Here is a 22,246-nt window from a genome sequence, read left to right as displayed (position 1 = left end):
TTGCTTGCATCTGGTGCACACAGAAGATGCTGCCTGATATACTGATAGCGGCTTGGCCACTGACGTGGTGAACATGTTGCTCTTGTGACGTCAGATCTCAGCTGCTGCTTCATCTTGCAGATGTATGTGTTAGTCCCTGGCTGCGGCTGAATGTAGATAGTAGCTGTCTATAAGTAGAAGACACTCAAAGCTTCTAAGTCAATGAGTTTCGCTCTCAGAGCTTTCTCAAAACTTGAGAAAGCTCTGAGAGAAAGTGAAACTAGTTGACTTTTTGCCCCCCCCCCCACCCCCACCCCCATTGAGAGCTGCAAATTGAAAGGGCATCCTTACTGTATATACTTAATAGAAATGTAAGGCAGGCACTTTTTGTGTTTTGTGATTTGGTTTTGGATCTGAATTCTCGCTCGTGTTTTTTGATCTGGATTGGTTTTGCCAAAACAACCCTTTCGGGTTTTGGTTTTGGATCTGGATGATTTTTGAAAAAAACTCAAAAACAGCTAAAATCACAGAATTTTGGGGTAATTTTGATCCTACGGTATTATTAACCTCAATAACATTCAGTTCCACTCATTTCTAGTCTATTCTAAACACCTCACACCTCACAATATTGTCTTTAGGCCAAAAGGTTGCACAAGTGTGCAGCACAAACACCTGGCCAATCTAGGAGTGGCACTGCAGTGTCAGACAGGATGGCACTTTTAAAAACTGGGCCCCAAACAGCACATCATGCAAAGAAAAAAAGAGGTGCACCGAGGTTGCTTGGAGACTAAGCTAAGCGACAAAAGTGTGCGGCACAAACACCTGTCCCATCTAGGAGTGACAGACAGGATGGCAGATTTTAAAACTAGGCCCCAAACAGCACATCATTGCAAAGAAAAAAAAAACAGATGCAATGAGGTAGCTGGATGGCTAAGCTAAGCAACACAAGTGTGCGGCACAAACACCTGGCCCATCTAGGAGTGTCACTGCAGTGGCAGACAGGATGGCCTTAAAAAAACTAGGCTCCAAACAGCACATCATGCAAAAAAAAAGAGGTGCAATGAGGTAGCTGGATGGCTAAGCTAAGCGACACAAATGTGCGGCACAAGAACCTCCATCTAGGAGTGGCACTGCAGTGGCAGACAGGATGGCACTTTTAAAAACTAGGCTCAAAAACAGCACATAATGCAAAGAAGAAAAAGAGGTGCAATGAGGTAGCTGGATGACTAAGCTAAGCGACATACGTTTGCGGCACAAACACCTGTCCCATCTAGGAGTGGCACTGCAGTGGCAGACAGGATGGCAGATTTAAAAAATAGGCCCCAAACAGCACATCATGCAAAGAAGAAAGAGGTGCAATGAGGTATCTGGATGGCTAAGTTAAGCAGCACAAGTGTGTGGCATAAACACCTGGCCCATCTAAGAGTGGCACTGCAGTGTCAGACAGGATGGCACTTAAAAAAACTAGTCCCCAAACAGCACATGATGCATAGAAGAAAAAGGTTCACCGAGGTCGCTGGATGGCTAAGCTAAGCGACCCAAGTGTGCGGCACAAACACCAAGGCCATCTAGGCGTGGCACTGCAGTGTCAGACAGGATGGCACTTAAAAACTATTCCCCAAAAAGCACATGATGCAAAGAAGAAAAAGAGGTGCACCGAGGTTGCTGTATGACTAAGCTAAGCCACACAAGTGTGCGGCACAAACACCTGGCCCATTTAGGAAAGGCACGCAGTGGCTGAATGTCGAAAGAGGGCCGCAATTTATCGGGCCACCAACAGCATCTCCTGCACGCCCCTGTCAAATGTAAAAACTTCTGCACCACCAAATTAAATGTATGTGCAAAACATGGAACATGCTGGAATTTGCCCAGATGTAATGCACGCACAATATTGGTGGCATTGTCCAATATCACAAATCCCCAGGAGAGTCTAGGGGGGTAATTCCAAGTTGATCGCAGCAGGAATTTTGTTAGCAGTTGGGCAAAACCATGTGCACTGCAGGGGAGGCAGATTTAACATGTGCAGAGAGAGTAAGATTTGGGTGTGGTGTGTTCAATCTGCAATCTAATTTGCAGTGTAAAAATAAAGCAGCCAGTATTTACGCTGCACAGAAATAAAATAACCCACCCAAATCTAACTCTTTCTGCACATGTTATATCTGCCTCCCCTGCAGTGCACATGGTTTTGCCCAACTGCTAAAAAATTTACTGCTGCGATCAACTTGGAATTACCCCCTAAGTGGGGTAAGCCATTGTGCGATGATATCCCTCAGTTTCCGTAAGAGGTTGTCAGCGGTGTGCCTCTTATGGAAACCGGTGATACACAGCGTAGCCTGCTTAGGAACGAGCTTGGCATTTGTGAGATGCTGGTATCGGTGCCGCAGCTGTTGTTGCTGCAGGAGGTAATACATCTACCCAGTGGGCTTTCACAGTCATGTAGTCCTTAGTTTGCCCTGCTCCACTTGTCCACATGTCCGTGGTTAAGTTGACACAGGGTACAACCGCTTTTTTCAGGACACTGAGGACACTTTTCTCTTTGTCCCTGTACAGTCCGGGAATCGCTTTCCTAGTGAAGTGGAATCTAGAAGGGATTTGGTACCGGGGAGACACTACCTCCATCAATTGTTTAAATCCCACTGCACTAATGGCGGATACCGGACGCACGTCTAACACCAACATAGCTGTCAAGGCCTCAGTTATCCGCTTTGCAACAGGATTACTGCTGTCATATTTCATCTTCCTTGCAAAGGACTGTTGGACATTCAATTGCTTAGTTGAAGTAGTACAAGTGGTCTTCCGACTTCCCCTCTGGGATGACGATCGACTCCCAGTAGCAACAACAGCAGCAGCAACAGCAGTAGGAGGAAGTGGTACTTGATCTTTCCCTATTTTATCCTCCAAATTTTTGTTCTCCATTATTTCTCTGGAGTTATATAACAATATGCGGCACAGGAGAGTGTACCTCTACACCACTTATACGGCAGTATCACTAGACTTACACGGTAGTATCACTGGACTTATTCAGCAGTATCACTGGACTTATAAGGCAGTACCACTGGACTGGAGTTATACGGTAGTACCACTGGATTTATATGGCAGTACCACTGGACTTATACGGCAGTACCACTGGACTGGACTTATACAGCAGTACCACTGGATTTATACGGCAGTATCACTGGACTTATACGGCAGTATCACTGGACTTATACAGCAGTACCACTAAACTTATACACCAGTATCGCTGGACTTATATGGCAGTATCACTAGACTGGACTTATATGGCAGTACCACTGGATATATATATACGGCACGGCAGTACCACTGGACTGGACTTATACGGCAGTATCACTGGACTTATATGTCAGTACCACTGTATTTATATGGGAGTACCACTGGACTGGACTAATATGGCAGTGTCACTGGATTTATACGGCAGTACCACTGGACTTATAAGGCTGTACCACCTGACTGGACAAATAAGGCAGTGTCACTGGACTTATACGGCAGTACCACTGGACTTATACGGCAGTATCACTGGACTAATATGGCAGTACCACTGGACTGGACTTATACAGCAGTAACACTGGATTTATACGGCAGTACCACTGGACTTATATGGCTGTACCACTGGACTGGACTTATACGGCAGTACCACTGAATGTTTATGGCAGTATCACTGGACTTCTATGGCTGTATCACTGGACTTATACTTCAGTACCACTGGACTTATACGGCAGTATCACTAGACTTATATGGCAGTACCACTGGATGGGACTTATATGGCAGTACCACTAGATTTATATGGCACTTTCACTGGATGTATACGGTAGTACTACTGGACCCGACTTATACGGCAGTACCACTGGATTTATACGGCAGTTACACTTGACCTATATGTCAATACAACTGGACTGGACTTATACGGCAGTATCACTGGACTTATACAGCAGTACCACTGGACTTATACAGCAGTACTACTGGACTTATACAGCAGTAACACTAGACTGTACTTATACGACAGTACCACTGGATTTAAACAGCAGTACCACTGGACTAGACTTACACGGCAGTACCACTGGATTTATACGGCAGTACCACTGGAGTTATACGGCAGTACCACTGGAGTTATACGACAGTATCACTGGACTTATACAGCAGTAACACTGTACTTATACAGCAGTACCACTGTACTTATATGGCAGTATCACTGGACTTATATGGCGGTATCACTGGACAGGACTTACATGGCAGTACCACTGGATATATACGGCAGTACAACTGGACTTATATGGCAGTACCACTGGACTAGACTTATACGGCAGTACCACTGAATTTATACGGCAGTACCACTGGACTTATACGGCAGTACCACTGGACTGGACTTATACAGCAGTATCACTGGACTTATATGGCAGTACCACTGGACTTATACGGCAGTAGCACTGGACTTATATCGCAGTACCACTGGACTGGACTTATACAGCGGTACCACTGGATTTATACAGTACCACTGGACTGATACAGAAGTACCACTGGACTTATACGGCAGTATTACTGGACTTATATGGTATTACCACTGGACTGGACTTATATGGCAGTACCACTGGATTTATACAGCAGTATACCACTGGACTTATATGGTAGTACCACTGGACTGGACTTATACTGCAAACCCACTGGATTTATACGGCAGTATCACTGGACTTATACGGCAGTACCACTGGACTTATACTGCAGTATCACTGGACTTATATCGCAGTACCACTGGACTGGACTTATACAGCGGTACCACTGGATTTATACAGTACCACTGGACTGATACAGAAGTACCACTGGACTTATACGGCAGTATTACTGGACTTATATGGTATCACCACTGGACTGGACTTATATGGCAGTACCACTGGATTTATACAGCAGTATACCACTGGACTTATATGGTAGTACCACTGGACTGGACTTATACTGCAAACCCACTGGATTTATACGGCAGTATCACTGGACTTATATGGCAGTACCATTGGACTGGACTTATACGGCAGTACCACTGGATTTATACGGCAGTATCACTGGACTTAAATGGCAGTACCACTTGACTGGACTTATACGACAAAACCACTGGATTTATATGGCAGTACCACTGGCCTTATACGGCAGTGCCACTGGACTTATACGGCAGTATCACTGGACTTATACGGCAGTACCACTGGACAAGGCTATATCTAGGGGTCCGAGCACCCCTTGCAAAGTAAGGGACTGGCGCCCCCCATAGTTAAAATATGGAAGTCGCATGTGCCAAAAAAGGTGCATGGCCACACAATTGTACCCTTATTTTTTATTACACCACACAGTAGTGTCCCTTACAATACACCGCATAATGTCCATTATTCACATTATGCTAGGCAGTAGTACCCCTTATATACATAACACCACGCACTAGAGCCCCTTATTTACATTACGCTACATAGGCATCCCTGCAGGTGGGGGACACAGGGGCATAGTGAATATGCCCCTTGGCCACGGGTGGCACAGCCAGGTGGCACCCCTCCTCAACTGGTGCCCCTGGCGAGTGCCATCCTGGCCAATGGCTAGATACACCTATTATACACATTTTGCAACACAGTAGTGCCGTCATCAGATGAGGACTGTCTGGAAGCCCGCTACCCCACTCTCCCGGTTTGCCTCCCTGCATGCAGCCGCCAGGTGGGAGTTGGGGGGCAAAGTGTAAGCCACTGCCGCTGGGTGGAAGGGGGATATGGTAGCGCCCTATCTGCCCCTGCACAAAGCAAAACTGCAAGAGATAGGAGAGACCTGAGAGTCACTGCTAGAGATGAGGGAGGGCTGAAGAGTCACTGCAAGAGATTGGGGAGAGAGCTTGTAGTGTGGCTGTGAGGAGAGAGAGGATCCCACATGCTGCTGCTAGTTGCTACTAAATGCCCATCTCTGCTAACTTCAGCTTAACAGCTCCTTAAACTGAACTTTTAACACCCCCCACACTCTGGCTGTGTGACCTGCCCAAGGCTGGAAGCTGTCTGATTCAGGAATAACTTTCCTGATACTGCAGCTCTCCTAGGCATCCAACCCCTGACCTCCTATCACAGCACAGCCCCGTCTTGACTGTGCAGCTGAAAAATCCAGATAAGGGGAAGGGAACTTGGAAGGGCACATTGCAGTCAGACACAATCTCATAGATGATCAAAGAGTCACCGGCACCACTAACCTGCACATGCTTCCGTCTGAGAACAAGGTCTCGATTCCAGTTGCTGCAGGCTGCGGGGTCCTAGGGACCAAGGGTTGTATGGCTCCTATGCACCAGAGCACCCCGTGCTATTACACTTTTTGCCTGGCCGTGGATGCCTGGCTCCTCTGTGTGCTTGCTGTCCCTGGTCACTTGCCTCAGCACACACTAGCTTCATTGCCGCGGTTCCAGTTTGAATGAGCTTCTGTTCTGCACATGCGCAGAAGTTCATATCGCTGCAGCCACAGATATAGGAATCGGCCAAAGTGGGGGGGAGCACGGCCTCTGAAGTTAACAGGAAGGGAAGGGGGCAGCCGACCGGTGGTCTGTCATCTGCCGCTGCAACCTGTGTTGGCATCGTCCCCCCTGCCAGGGCAGATATTCACCCGCAGGGATGCCCGACAAAGATCACAGAAGGCAGCAGCGGCAGCCACTGTTCTTCTCGCCAGGGTCCGGCACCGCTCCGCAGTCCGCGCTACAATCAAGTAACTCTGCAAAACTACAATGGCTGCTGGGAGCTGTAGTTTTGCAGAGTTACTTGATTGTAGTGCAGACTGCGGAGCGGTGCCGGACCCTGGAGAGAAGAACATTGCTGCCTTCTGTGGTCTTTGCCGGGCATCCCTGCAGCTGGGGGACACAGGGGTATAGTGAATCTGCCCCTTGGCCACGGGTGGCACAGCCAGGCGGCGCCCCTCCTCAGCTGGTGCCCCTGGCGAGTGCCACCCTGGCCAATGGCTAGATACACCCCTGCCACTGGATTTATACGGCAGTTTCACTGGACAATGTAAAAAGAGTATTGGTAACCCATAATGTGTCACAACATTTCATGGAAATACACAACAAAAATCCATGTGGAATGAAATTTATGGCCATTAAAAACGTAGAAAAAAATTGGAGAGGAGGAGACTTATCGGAGGAATTAAAAAAAGTGGAAACTAAATGGTTTTTGAACTAAAAACACTAATACCGAGATGGTTAAATGTAGATATTGAGTTAAACCCCTTCCTCTTATCTTAAAACCGATTCCACCCATTAAATAAATATATATAAAAAAAATCTTTAAAAAAAATAAATACATTTCTAGATAAGATAAGTTATCTATTTTGTCTTTTCCAAAAAATATCCATTTCACAACTGAACCAAAATATAATCTTTATTAATATATTCAATTTTATTTGTGGAAACTAAGTGGGACCAATTCATTTTTTACTAATTTACTATAGGTTTTATACAGACATGTGGTTCCCGCTACTTTAGTATGACCACTTCCGGCCGGAAGTTCTGGTATTTTAGTAATAAAGTCAAAATAAAAATGAAAGTTTTTTTAATAACACTCCATCCTTGATAAAGTACGCTGTTGCCGCATGAAACGCATTGGAGAGTCTGGAGAATCGTTGAACCAACCAGGGTTTAGCATTAAGCATGGCCGTGCCTGGCTGCATCACGAGTAACGCTACCAGCCACGTCCGGAGGAAGGGACAGCATATCACGCGGCTCATAGCCCGCTGGATGCAGCGAGCTTAGAGCACACCTAAGCCCTGCCATCGGCTACAACAATGGGAGCGGCTACCTCATCAGCAGCCGCTCAGTCAGTTTACCGGAATAGGGACAGGTAGGGTAAGTGAAATCTCAGCACGTTACAAATATCGTGAAACATCTGCTACCCACCTATTCACTCAAAAGAGTGTAAACATTACTACCTAATAACCAAAATTTATTTTACAGGTGCAACTAGTTTCTTTATTTTATCATAGCACTCTTTTTTTCATTTTAAACTGTCACCAATTTATAAGAGCTGCTTATAACCAAGCGCAGCATTATTCTTGTTTTATTTATATGGCAGTACCACTGGACTGGACTTATACGGCAGTACCACTGGATTTATACGGCAGTATCACTGGACTTATATGGCAGTACTACTGAACTGGACTTATATGGCAGTACCACTGGATTAATACGGCAGTATCACTGGACTTACATGGTAGTACCACTGGACTTATACGGCAGTACCACTGGACTTGACTTATATGGCAGCACCACTGGACTTATGACAGCACAGGGAAACCACCACTGGACTGATGCAGGACATCACAGCACCACTGCAATGGAGTGGACTTATGCAGCAGCACTGGACATATTGCAGCAGAGGATACCACCACTGTGACTGGACTGATGCAGCACAAGACACCACCACTGAACTGATGCAATACAACACAGCACTACTGGACTGGACTTATACAGCAGCACTTGACATATGGCAGCAGAGGACACCACCACTGTGACTGGACTGATGCAGCACAAGACACTACCACCGGACTAATGCATCACAAGACACCACCACTGGACTGATGCAGCACAAGACAGCACTGGAATGACACATAAGAGCAGGTCGCCACACCACTTTCCCGCACAGACAGACACTGAGGAGATAGACACGTCCTCTCGCTACATTTTCCAGGACTGGAGTGAAAATGGCGGCGACATGCGGCTCCTTATATGGAATAAAAAAACCAGTGAGAATCCGACAGCGGGATGATGAAATTTTGCCTCGTTCTGGTTTCCGACTCAGGCGGGAAAACCCGAGCCGGACTTGGATCCGGGCTCGGGAAGTGATGTTCGGTAGGGTTCGGTTCCCTGAGAATCGAACCCACTTATCTCTAATACTTAATCGCTGTTTAGATGCTATCTTCTCTTTTTCTAATATTGAACTATGTTGTAAACCTTGAGTCTTTTTCCTTGTTTGCACTTTGTTCTTTGCACTGCTTTGTCTAATTTCTATTTAGGCTCTCACTCAGATGAGTGCTGGGGTGTAGATTTACTAAGCATTGATACTGCCATATTTTGCAGCCCAATGGACACCAACATTGGACTGCAGTCTATAAAACCAGTATTTACTAAGCATCTGTTTCCAGTGTCAATAGAAATATTATAGAAACCTTGACGTCTAAAACACTGACAGTTTTAGCCACTACTATAGAAGCCGCAGTCAAATAACACTGTAATTGTGGATATCTAAATGAAACCAAACCAAAATGTATGTGCATTTCTAGTGCTTTACTATTGGTGTAAACATTACACATGCTATTTAGACCTCAAACACCATTCAGAAAAATGTCAGCAAATTGTGAGAATTATTTTTTAATTGCTGTAAGTTATCTTGTGATATGTTATGTAGTCTTGTCTAATCATAATTCTTTTTGTCTAATCATAATTCTTTTTGTCTAATGTTTTTTTCCTGTCTTGCTGGGGTTTATTTGTGTGTGCCAGTTGAGTATTTGTGGAGTGTAGTGTTAGGCTAAGTACGCATCTGCTTGATGGATATCCGCCGACCGAGCAAATGATTGGTAAGATTTACAGTATGCACAAACGATCTTGTGCGTACACACTTACAGATCGTGGCAGCAGCTCCATTTGAATATGCCCACCCACTTGTGACATAATATTCAATGGATTCTGCGACAATCACACACACGATATATCTACATCAGACCTGGACAAAATGTCAATCGCGATCTTCGGTAGCACACAATCTACAGGTTAACTTCCCAATCTCTGACCTCTAATGGCTTCTGTAGCCAAGTAGTCAATGTTGCCGACTCTAAAATAAAAACAAGTAAATGATGACTAAAAAATTAGCCCAAAACAAGCCCAAACCAATCCTAAAAAGCCCCCCTCAAAGTCCAACCTAAGTCGCATACAGACGATTTTCGACCATCACACTCGTGCTATCATGATCTCTAAAGTATGCACTGATCGGGTGGGTTTTGTAAAAAATAAATACTTTAGGTTTTATTGAGCATTTGTCATGGCAAAGCATTCTTATGGTAAATTGGTTGACATTGGGCCTAATTCTGAGTTGATCGCAGCAGCAAATTTGTTAGCAGTTGGGCAAAACCATGGGGGTAATTCCAAGTTGATCGCAGCAGGAATTTTGTTAGCAGTTGGGCAAAACCATGTGCATTGCAGAGGAGGCAGATTTAACATGTGCAGAGCGAGTTAGATTTGGGTGTGGTGTGTTCAATCTGCAATCTAATTTGCAGTGTAAAAATAAAGCAGCCAGTATTTAACCTGCACAGAAACAAAATAACCCACCCAAATCTAACTCTTTCTGCACATGTTATATCTGCCTCCCCTGCAGTGCACATGATTTTGCCCAACTGCTAACAAAATTCCTGCTGCGATCAACTTGGAATTACCCCCCATGTGCACTGCAGGGGGGCAGATATAACATGTGCAGAGAAAGTTAGATTTGGGTGGGGTGTATTCAAACTGAAATCTAAATTGCAGTGTAAAAATAAAGCAGCCAGTATTTACCCTGCAGAGAAACAAAATTACCCACCCAAATCTAACTCTCTCTGCAAATGTTATATCTGCCCCCCCCCCCTTGCAGTGCACATGGGCCCTCATTCCGAGTTGATCGTTCGCAAGGCGATTTTAGCAGAGTTGCTCACGCTAAGCCGCCGCCTACTGGGAGTGTATCTTAGCATCTTAAAATTGCGAACGATGTATTCGCAATATTGCGATTACAAACTACTTAGCAGTTTCAGAGTAGCTCCACACTTACTCGGCATCTGCGATCAGTTCAGTGCTTGTCGTTCCTGGTTTGACGTCACAAACACACCCAGCGTTCGCCCAGACACTCCTCCGTTTCCCCGGCCACTCCTGCGTTTTTTCCGGAAACGGTAGCGTTTTTTCCCGCACGCCCATAAAACGGCCTGTTTCCGCCCAGTAACACCCATTTCCTGTCAATCACACTACGATCGCCGGAGCGATGAAAATGCAGTGAGTAAAAATACTATCTCCATTGTAAAATTACTTGTCGCAGTCGCAGTGCGAATATTGCGCATGCGTACTAAGCGGAATTTCACTGCGATGCGATGAAAAATACCGAGCGAACGACTCGGAATGAGGGCCATGGTTTTGCCCAATTGCTAACAAACTTGCTGATGCAATCAACTCAGAATTACCCCCCTTGTTGCAACTGTAGTGGTCACTTTTTATAGACTTGCTGATGAAGTGCTGACCAATAAAATGTACTTTGAAGCACAAACGTGCAACTCAATTGCTAGTTTTTTATTTATAGAATTTACCCATTGTTTTTAGGCAGATTCTATCAGGTTTGAGCCCTGATGTTAAGTAAATCAGGTGTTTCTATTCCTGCCTCATCAAAACAATCTATAATTTACTAATGCTCTATTGCCATTTATTCTGTGAATTCCCAACAGACTAATTGCAACTGAATCCACAGAAAATCTACAAATCAATGCTTAGTAAATCTACCCCCAGGAAAGGATTGTGTACGAGGTGTGGCTGTTAAATAAGAAGATTTAGAACTTACGTTTAATTATATTAAGTACATTTTAACTCCATTCCCCTTCCATGTACTCCCGTTCTGCATCCATTCACCACTGTATTCTATTTTGCTATTGGTCAAAGCCATGCTGTAGCTCATTATCTGTCAGCTGTCTTAACAGCTCCATCATTTTCTTCTTTACCTCAGTAAATGATGCAAAACGGGTACCCTTGAGTACAGATTTGACTATAGGAAAAGAAAGCAGTCACACGGTACTAGGTCTGGTGAGCATGGAGGGTGTTCTAGAACTACAAACTGTTTCTTGGCCAAAAAGTACTTTACAGAGAGATCTGTGTGACTGGTGCGTTATCCTGATGGAGGATGAAACTATTTGAAATTAACTCTGGTCACTTTCTTCTGATTCTTCCTCACAAAGTTACTAGAACATTTTTGTAGTAATGTTGATTCACTGTTGCGCCTTCTGGTAACCAGTCTGCCAAAATAACACCCCTGATGTCAAAGAAACCAAATTAACATGGCTTTGAATTTGCTTTGACATGCTTTCTTCATTCTTGGTGATGATGGTGTTTTCCAGTGCATGGAGGGGAATTCAAATCTTAACGTGCCCTCTATCTCCCATCTAAAGTGATGATCCATAGTAACAGCACCACTGCAACTGTAACTATGATGGGAGATAGAGGGTTGATATCAGTGCTTAAAGTGGTCCTAGAGAGGTGGTGGAACTCACCCCCTTCCCACGGTGGCAATTCAACAAAGGTATTGCGCGCGCCGTAGGCGCGCGCCGCAAAAAGGGGTGTGGTCTCAAAAAAGGGGCGTGTTACACAATAGTAATAACGCCCACAGTAGTAGCACCCCATAATACACATAATGCCTACAGCAGTAGCGCCTCTTATACAATGCCCACAGTGGTAGCGCCCCTTATATAGAGCCCATAGTAGTGGTGCCCCTTATGCAATGCTCGCAATAGCAGTGCCCCTTATGACCCCAGGAGTGATGCCCCTTATGAAGTGCCCCCTTTACAATGCCCTCATTAGTAGTGCCCCCAGTAGTAATGCCCTTAATGGTAATGCCCCCAGTCGTTTAGCCCCTGTAGTTATGCCCCCTTGTAGTTTAGCCCCCAGTAGTAATGCCTCCAAGTAGTAATGCCCCCAGTAGTTTAACCCCTGTAGTTACGCCCCCAGTAGTAATGCCACTGTAGTTATGCCCCCAGTAGTAATGCCCTCCTGTAGTTTGCCCCCTGTAGTTTGCACCCAGTAGTAATGTCTCCCAGTAGTTTGCCCCCAGTAGTAATGCCCCTCTGTAGTTTGCCCCCCAGTAGTAATGCCCTCCTGTAGTAATGTCCCCCAGTAGTAATGCCCCTCAGTAGTTTACCCCCCAGTAGTAATGTCCCCCAGTAAATGCCCCCCAGTAGATGCCCCTCAGTAGCTTGCCCCCCAGTAGTAATGCCCTCCTGTAGTTTGCCCCCTTGTAGTAATGTCCCCCAGTAGTACTGCCCCTCAGTAGTCTGTCCCCCAGTAGTAATGCCCTTCTGTAGTTTGCCCCCAGTAGTAATGGCCCCCAGTAAATGCCCCCCCAGTAGTAATGACCCCAGTAGATGCCCCTCAGTAGTTTGCCCCCCCAGTAGTAATGCCCCCGTAGTAATGCCCTCTCAGTAGTTTGCCCCCCAGCTGCTACACAAATAAAAAAAATAAAAAAACACAGCACACACCATACTTACCAAGCCCCGCTCCGTGTCCGGCCGCTGCAGTCCTCTCGTCGCCCGCTCCTCTGCACTATGAGAGAGACGTCATGACGTCTCTCCCATAGCGCGCACTGACTGAGCCGGAAGGCGGAGCTCAGTACTGAGCTCCTGCCTCCGGCTGCCGCTGTGCGGGAAGACGGGGGCGCCCGCTGGTAACACACTCTCAGCGGGCGCCCGTCATCTCCCTGCAGCGACGGGGACACATCGCCGGGTTAGGTGAGCCAGAGGAGGCGGAACTGCGTTCCGTCTCCAAGTGGAACTGACGGAACGCAGTTCCGCCCCGTTCCGGCTCACTTTAACCCCTGGTTGATATTCAAATTGCCCCGTTATCACCCCTATTGCACCCAGTACAGTCAGGTTTAGGCGCACAAAGCACCTAAACCCGACTAAACTGATGGGCTCGATAACGAAAAGACCCATTTGTGCGCCCAAACGGGTCTCTTTACGTGCAATTCAGCTCGCTACCTCTGGGGGTAATGCGCTGAAATGAACTTGACGTGCCGGTCCGCAGCGACATTAGAATAGCTGCGGCGTGTTCGATCACGAGAAGGAGCAGGGGGAATATTTAAATCCGGCCCATGGACTGGCGTTCTGTCTCAATATCATACTGGAAGATCTATGTTTCATCACAGGTAATAATTTTATCTAAAAAATGCGAAACCCATTGAAATTGTTCCAAAATGTCTGTACAAATTAATTTTAGATTTTCATTCTGCTCGGCAGTGAGAAGCCTTGCAATCATCTTAGCACAAACTTTTGTCATGTTAAGATCTTGATGCAAAATTTGCCTAACAATATCTTTGTCGATGTTTACCATTTCTGCCATGATTCGGATGCTGAGTCGATGGTCAATTGGAACAATTTTGTTTCCACATTTTCAATTGTTTTTAAAGGGCAAGGCCTTCAAGGACATTCATCATCTTTGACATCCTCACAACCATCACTAAATCTTTTGTGCCACTCAAACACACGTACACGTGACATACAATCTGCCCCATAAGCCTCGTGACTTACAATCTGCCCCATAAGCCTATCCTTACCCTTGGTTAGGATAGGGAAAGATTCAGTGGGTGCTTTGTTCTAATTGACTAGAGAAGTTAACATTTTGCTCTACTTTTGAACTAAGCATTTTTTATGATGCATAGGAAAAACACAACTTCTTTGAATGCTGTGTAACAGCAAACTATCTGTACGAGAGAGGTGAAACTTGCAAAACCGTTTTTGGATTGTCCAAGGTCAGTATTGTCCCACTCCCTTTTTCTGATGCAGTATGGATTATTTTTTTACAAGTACAGTCTTGTTATGTAATAACCACACCTTGTATGTGTACCTACTCAAGGTAGAGAGTATATCTCTGTGCAGGGCAGTCGAGAGCTGGGCTGGGGCAAGGTACTTTTCAAGGGGAGTGGCCTAACCACAGGAGATGTGGTCATGTACGCTTAAAAGAAAATACTGAAAAAAATAGTATTTTAAGCACCTCCATGGCCACACTGCTGCCAGTACACAGTAGTGTGTGCTGGGATGAGGAGAAGAGCTGCAGCTGCTGCTGCCAGGTAAGGGGAGGGGGCTTGGGCCCCTACTGGACACTCACTGCACCCCTCCATCAGACCTGGGCCCGAGTAATTTGTACCCTACCCCCCTCTCTCTTGGCACCACTGTCTCTGTGACAGAAAGTATGTAGGGAGTATGTGTCTGAGTAAGTGGATGAAGCACTCAATTAGGGTGTATAGCTATTGCTAGTGAATAGGGATAGAGTTGAGTGCTAGGCTGGGCCTTTGAATGGCAATGCCAGAATTCATGCAACTCAATACAATGATGGCATCACACGCATGCAAGAGCATTTCACAATGCCGAGCACACATGATGACATCATTGCACATGTAGAATTAAATTTACACAATAGCAGTGACATAGAAGCACTGCAAGGAAGTAGTCACACCTGTAGAATTGAAAATACTTTGATCATACATGTGAACTGTTGGAAACTGAATCAATGACTATACAGGCCCTGAATTAATTATTTTTTGGCTAAATTGAACACCTATACTGAATGGCAGGATGGGCCTGTATTTGGCTGGCTGAAGATTCTGTACTTAAACACTTGGTTATAATCAGAATCAGAATCAGCTTTATTGGCCAGGTGTACTCACGTACACTAGGAATTCTTTGTGGTACAATGCATCGCCAAGCAGCAACATGAAGGGGGAATAGGACAAGATAAGTTAACTTTTTCTAAATACCATCTCAGGGGATTACAATACAGTACATAGACGAAGGTGTTATGATTGGGTCCAATTGTTTTTCAGGGTGTAGTACACTGGGGCAGATGTATTATGCCTGGAGAAGTAATAAAGCAGTGATAAGGGGAAGGTGATAACGCACCAGCCAATCAGCTGCTAACTGTCATTTTTCAAACTCGTAATGATTGGCTGATGCATTATCACCTTTCAGTTATCACTGCTTTATCACTTCTCCAGGCTTAATACATCGGCCCCAGTGTATGAAATGTGACAATAGACTGTAGATCGCTACAACTTATAGTATTGGTGTATGTACTGTATACTTTTCTATATAGATAACTGGATATTCAGATATTTTATTGATATGGTCCTGCAAGGGTTTTGTAGTATTGTACATAGGCATAAAATGTTTAACACGCTTACATAGGTAAAAGGTGAACAATTTGGACAGTTATAGACAAATGAACAAATATATATAATTACATATTTACGCAGAGGCAACAAAAGGAGAGAAAGGCCCTGCTCATAATAGCTTACATTAGAAGAAATGGGCAGACATAAAGAGGGCAAAGAGCAGTGGTGTGCAGAGGCAGGAGAGCTACTGTAGGTGGGAGAGTGGAAGGTTTCAGTGAAAAAACTGTGTTATGGGCACATTTATAGGCTGGGCGGGTGGGTGAATGTCCAATTGACCATGGGTGAGCATTTTGGAGGTTTGGAGCAGTGTGTAAGAGATCATTAGAGCTGAAGTGGGAAAAGGTGATCGGGGGGTGAGGTGGAAGTTGCAGCCAGAGAGTAGGGGCAGGAGGTAGTTTCCTTGGAGATGCAAGGCCAGGACTGAGCACTTTGTAACTGTGTGAGACAAGTTTAAATTTGTGTATAGGATAGGGAGCCAGAGGAGTGAGATGGGCATTGAGTTTAGGATGGATAGAAAATGAGCAAGGTGAGAGTGGGGTAGGTTAGAATTGAGTAGGAGATAATAAGGGCATGTATGACAGTTTTAACGGCTTCTAGTGAGAGAAAGTGCCTGATCATGGAAATGGTATGGATGTAGAGGGACTGAATGTGTTTGGATGAGGAATAAGAGGGCAGAGTCAAGAATGACACCCACACAGCAGACTTGGGACAATGAGGAGAGGGGGGTATTGACAAGTTAGAAAGAGAAAGTAGGGGTGAAAGACAATGGGTTCCTTTTTAGAGATGTTAAACTGCAGGAAGAGTTGGGAAATCCAAGAAGAAATGGATGGAAGATAGTTGATGATACGGGAAAGTATGGATGGTGAGAGGCTAGGAGAAGAGAGGTATTATTAAGCATAATCAGCCTACAGACAATAAATAATAACAATAGTAAAGTTGTATTTTATATATATATTGTTCTGACTATTATGTATGTACAATACAATATAGATTATATCAGTGTCAATGTTGTTAATTTTCTCCTCAGCTCATATCCCTCATGATTGAAGTTGGAAAGGCCATAGGCACCAATGAAGTCTGCCACTACAATTGCGTTCAGTATCCTCGTACATCATAGGCAGTCATTCCGAATATATACCTGTTCCTGCTCTGTCAATATACACTGCTCAAAAAAATAAAGGGAACACTTAAACAACACAATGTAACTCCAAGTCAATCACACTTCTGTGAAATCAAACTGTCCACTTAGGAAGCAACACTGATTGACAATCAATTTCACATGCTGTTGTGCAAATGGAATAGACAACAGGTGGAAATTATAGGCAATTAGCAAGACACCCCCAATAAAGGAGTTGTTCTGCAGGTGGTGACCACAGACCACTTCTCAGCTCCTATGCTTTCTGGCTGATGTTTTGGTCACTTTTGAAAGCTGGAGGTGCTTTCACTCTAGTGGTAGCATGAGACGGAGTCTACAACCCACACAAGTGGCTCAGGTAGTGCAGCTCTTCCAGGATGGCACATCAATGCGAGCTGTGGCAAGAAGGTTTGCTGTGTCTGTCAGTGTAGTGTCCAGAGCATGGAGGTGCTACCAGGAGATAGGCCAGTACATCAGGGGATGTAGAGGAGGCCGTAGGAGGGCAATAACCCAGCAGCAGGACCGCTACCTCCGCCTTTGTGCAAGGAGCAACAGGAGGAGCACTGCCAGAGCCCTGCAAAATGACCTCCACCAAGCCACAAATGTGCATGTGTCTACTCAAACAATCAGAAACAGACTCCATGGCCAGTATTTACTAAAAATCCGAGTTTGGCTGATTTGTGTTTTTTTTCTAAGTCCCAATCCGGGAATTCACTAAGCACCAATCTTGGCAGTGTCTGGTCTATTCGTAATGGTTTGAATGACAACGTTCCGAAATACGAATGAATAGACCATCGGTCAAACACGGCTGTTATTTCATAGAATACGGGAATTCACTATTCATTCGTATTTGGGTGTTAGTCTCTGAGTGCTCAAATGCGGTCGTATTTTTTTGCGATTCGTTAAAAAAAGCGGCAAAAAAATAGACCTGCTTTTTTCAGTCGTGTTTACATGTGTTGCAAATAAAAAATCACTCACACCTGAATTAGGATGCCTATAAAAGGATGTTAGGCCCATTTCAATACACCTACACTCAGAAATGGCAGCAGGACTGTGGGCCAGTGATCTTTTGTGTGCTGTGGGATCCCTCAGACTCAGACATCAGCCTGTAAGTACCCAGGGCCAAGAAACTAAACATGGTCAGCAGGTTGTACAGGTTCCGCGGAGGCTGCGCAGGCCTCGTTTTTTTAGGGGGCGTTTAAACTTGAATGCATTGTCCGATGATAAGGTCATACAGATGTTCCGTTTAAATCGTAACAACATTTTCCATCTGTATGACCTTGTCAAACTGGGCCTAGACCCTGAGACAGCACGCTCTCGCCCTGTCTCAGGCCTGCACAAACTCCTGGCTGTGTTACACTTTCTGGCTACTGGCAGCTTTCAGGCTGTGACTGGGGATGTCATAGGAATCTCACAGCCCTCATTTTCCAGAATCTTAACACAGGTGATGTATACCTAACGACCTCTTCTGTTTTGTGTTTGTTTTAATTTCTCGGTGGCCAGTTCTGTCCTAAAATCTCATGTTTATTGTTCTTTAAAATGTTCACACAGGTGTTGGCTGTTTTGCAGCCCCACATCGAGGCCTCAATCTGCTTCCCTACCCAGGATTCTCAGTGGCATGCCGTCAGGGTAGATTTCTATGAGCTGGCTGGCATGCCCAATGTGCTTGGAGCCATAGATTGCACACACATTCAGCTAAGACCACCTAGGGGCAGGCAGCACATATATACAAACCGCCATTTCGAACACTCCACAAATGTGCAGGTGGTTTGTGATGCAAATCTCAAAATAATGAGTGTTGTTGCTGGTTACCCTGGGGGCTGCCATGACTCCTTCATCCTCAGTCAGTCATCCCTCTTTGATAAGTTTGAGGATGGACAAATGCCAGATGGATGGCTGCTGGGTATGTAATTTGATATGTGTAGGCCTGCGTATACTTTGTCCAAATACAGGTGCAGATGTATTAACCTGTAGAAGGCATAAGGAAGTGTGAAACCAGTGATCTGTGCAAGGTGATAAAGGCACCAGCCAATCAGCTCCAATATGTAAATTAACATTTAGGAACAGATTGTCTGCTGCCTTTATTACCTTGCACATATCACTTGTTTTTCACTTCCTTATGCCTTCTACAGGTTAATACATCTGCCCCACAGTGTGTTAGTTATGTCTTGCTGTATCTTAACATGAATCACGTTACTATATCTGTCTTTTAGGTGATGGAGGATATGGCTGTTTCTCTTGGCTTCTAACTCCATTGTCCCGACCTGATACCCCTGCTGAACACAATTACAATCATGCACATAAGTCCACGCGGAATGTGATAGAAGGATGTTTTGGTGTGCTGAAATCTATGTTTCGGTGTCTGGATAAGTCTGGTGGCCTTTTGTTGTATAGTCCCTCCAAGGTGACTCGAATTGTGTTCTGCTGCTGCTTTCTTCATAACATGTGTTTGCAACAACATCTGCCACATGTTGAGGAGGAGGAGGAAGAAAGCAGCCAGCAAGCAGAGGAATTAGAGACATCTGGTGATACTTGGAGTACTGATGTTGGGAGGCAGGTTAGGCAACAGATCATCAATCGCTATTTCTAAGGTAAGCTTGGTTTGCTTATTTTATTTGTTGTGTAATCATAAATAGATGTTTTGTTTTTTTTCTCCAAAACCATTACTCAGAATGTGTCTGTCTCCTTGACACATACAAACATACCCTCGCTATATGAAAAACAAATGTCGCATGTGTATTGTGTGTATTTTTTTTTTTTTCAATCATAGATTTTTATTGTGAGAAATAAACAGTGTTAACAACATTCGGTAATAAAGCGAACAATAATACAGTAAATGTGACATGGGTCAAATTTCACAAGACTCGTCATGGAGGATATAATGACAATAGAGATTCATTTGTAATCAGGTGAGAGAAAATCTCAAAGGGAAAAAAAAAAAAAAAAAAAAAAAGGGGTGTGTCTCCATTTAGTGTGACTATCGCATTGTGAGAACTAGTCACAATGAGAAAAGGAGGTTGTTGGGGGGATAAAAGGAAGTTAGGAGAGGTAGAATGTAGGGAGAGAACTCCGATAAGCCCGGAGCCCGGGTGATAGGGGACATGGAGAAGGAGAGGGAAAGAAAGATGTGAGAGAGAGAAGAGAAAGAGAAGAGGAAAGAGAGAAGGAGAGAAAGAGAGGGGAGGGAAGAAGAGAAAAAAAAAAAAAAAAAAAGGGGGGGGGAGGGGGGGGGGGGGAAATTTGTGTGTGTGTGTGGAGGGAGCATCAAATGCGCCCAGTGTGAGTTGCAGTCTAGCTAAGTCCCGGAAGGGGTGAGTTTTTATATCTGTACCAGGGAAGCCAAGTGGGATGGAATTTTTGGACTGTGTTGTGTTGGAGACTGGTGATGTATTCCATTTGTGCGATGAACCAGATGCTATTTGTTAGTGCCTGGCGGCTGGGGGCGTCTGGTGCTTTCCAGTTGTGTGCTATTTGGTATTTAGCTGCACATGATATATGGAGGATCAGTTTATTTGAGTCTCTGGGCACCTGATCCACGGGGGCGCAGAGGAGAAGATGGTTGGGTGAGAGAGGCTGCGGAAGATCTAGTAACTGGGTAAGCAGAGTACGGACCATGGTCCAGTAACGTGTGATCACTGGGCAGGACCACCATGTGTGGAAAAACGTGCCCACCTGACCACAGTTTCTCCAACAAAGGTTTGAGGTGCTAGGGAACATTTTATGTAGGCGGTCTGGGACCAAATACCACCTTGTATATATTTTAAACGAGTTCTCGCGGATGGCCACGCTGATGGAGCACTTCGAGACCGCGGCCCGGACAGTTTCCCACTCTTCGGCCTCGAATTGTCGTCCCAAGTCAGTTTCCCAGGCCAGTTCGTGAGGTTCAAGGACGGGGGTTTCCGGGGACAAGATGGTTTTGTAGAGAAGAGAGATGATTCCTCTGTCAGTAGGGTTATGCAGGCAAAGCCTTTCGAAAGAAGAAGGGATTGGGAGTGGGAATGGGAGGTGCAGAGAGGAGATGTAGTGCCGTATTTGTAGGTATTGGTAGTGTAGGGAGTTGGGCAGGTCATATGTAGCCTGTAGATCCGAGAAAGATTTGATAGCGTGGTTCCCTGTAAAGTGGTGGATTCTAGTGGCACCAGCAGAGATCCAAGGACGGGCCATTGCTGAGGATAAGCCTGGGGGGAATGCTGAATTGTTCCAAATAGGGGTTAGGGGGGAGGGGTAAATAGGCAGTTTTAATTTTTTGCTCAGTATCTCCCAGTTTCCGAGTGTGTCCGCTACAGTAGGTGTAGGGAGGCTAGGTTGGGGATAGCTTTTGCGATGGACCCAAGGTAGATGGGAGACTGAAGGAACGCCGATTAAATCGCTCTCCAAGTCGACCCATCGTTTGGTGCCTCTCGGCGCGTGCCAAGCAACCAATTGGCTCATTTTAGTCGCAGCTAAATAGCGTTGAAGGATGGGGAGGCCTAGGCCACCCAGTTGGGAGTGCTTGGCCAGAATTTCTCGTCGGAGTCGAGGTTTTGTATGGTTCCAAATAAAGTCACCTAGCGAGGATTGGAGAGAGCGGAGGGTGTGCGAGGGGATCTGAATTGGAAGCGTTTGGAATAAGTACAGGAGTTTGGGGAGTACATTCATTTTTATGGCGTTAATACGTCCAATCCAAGAGAGGTAATAAGATTCCCATTGGCGGATGTCCTTAAGAATTGAGGTTATGAGTGGGGGGTAGTTGGCTCGGTAGAGAGAGTTGTATGATTTGGTTATGAAGACTCCTAAGTATTTAAGTGAGTGTTTACGCCATGAAAATTCGAAGTTTGCTTGTAACAGAGTCTTTATGCGCTTGGGGATGTGTAAGGAAAGGGCTTCGGATTTTGACTGATTGATTTTATATCCCGAGAGATTGCCGTATATCGATAATTCACGAAATAGATTGGGAAGGGAGATGGTCGGGTTCGTTAGTGTGAGGAGTATGTCGTCAGCGAATAGGGATATAGTGTAGTGAGTGCGGTTAACAGTGATCCCAGAGATATCTGGGTTGGCTCTGATGTGGCACGCGAGGGGTTCGATAATCAATGCGAAGATGAGGGGGGATAGTGGGCATCCTTGTCTGGTTCCGTTGGAGATCGTGAAGGGATCCGATAGTAGGCCATTTGTGTGTACTGAAGCCGAGGGGTTGTGGTACAAG

The 22,246-nt window shown here is 45.3% G+C and overlaps 1 long non-coding RNA gene across 1 annotated transcript in view; it reads left to right on the top strand.

Moving 5' to 3' along the window:
• The window catches only part of LOC135051197 (uncharacterized), a 301,200-nt gene that overhangs the window by 253,002 nt on the left and 25,952 nt on the right, over positions 1–22,246 (top strand). The window lies entirely within an intron of this gene.

Source organism: Pseudophryne corroboree, chromosome 2 (assembly GCF_028390025.1).
Source record: "Pseudophryne corroboree isolate aPseCor3 chromosome 2, aPseCor3.hap2, whole genome shotgun sequence".
NCBI classification, from domain to species: Eukaryota; Metazoa; Chordata; class Amphibia; order Anura; family Myobatrachidae; genus Pseudophryne; species Pseudophryne corroboree.
The sequence above is the reverse complement of the archived record's forward strand: the minus strand, read 5'-3'. Positions and strand labels throughout refer to the sequence as shown.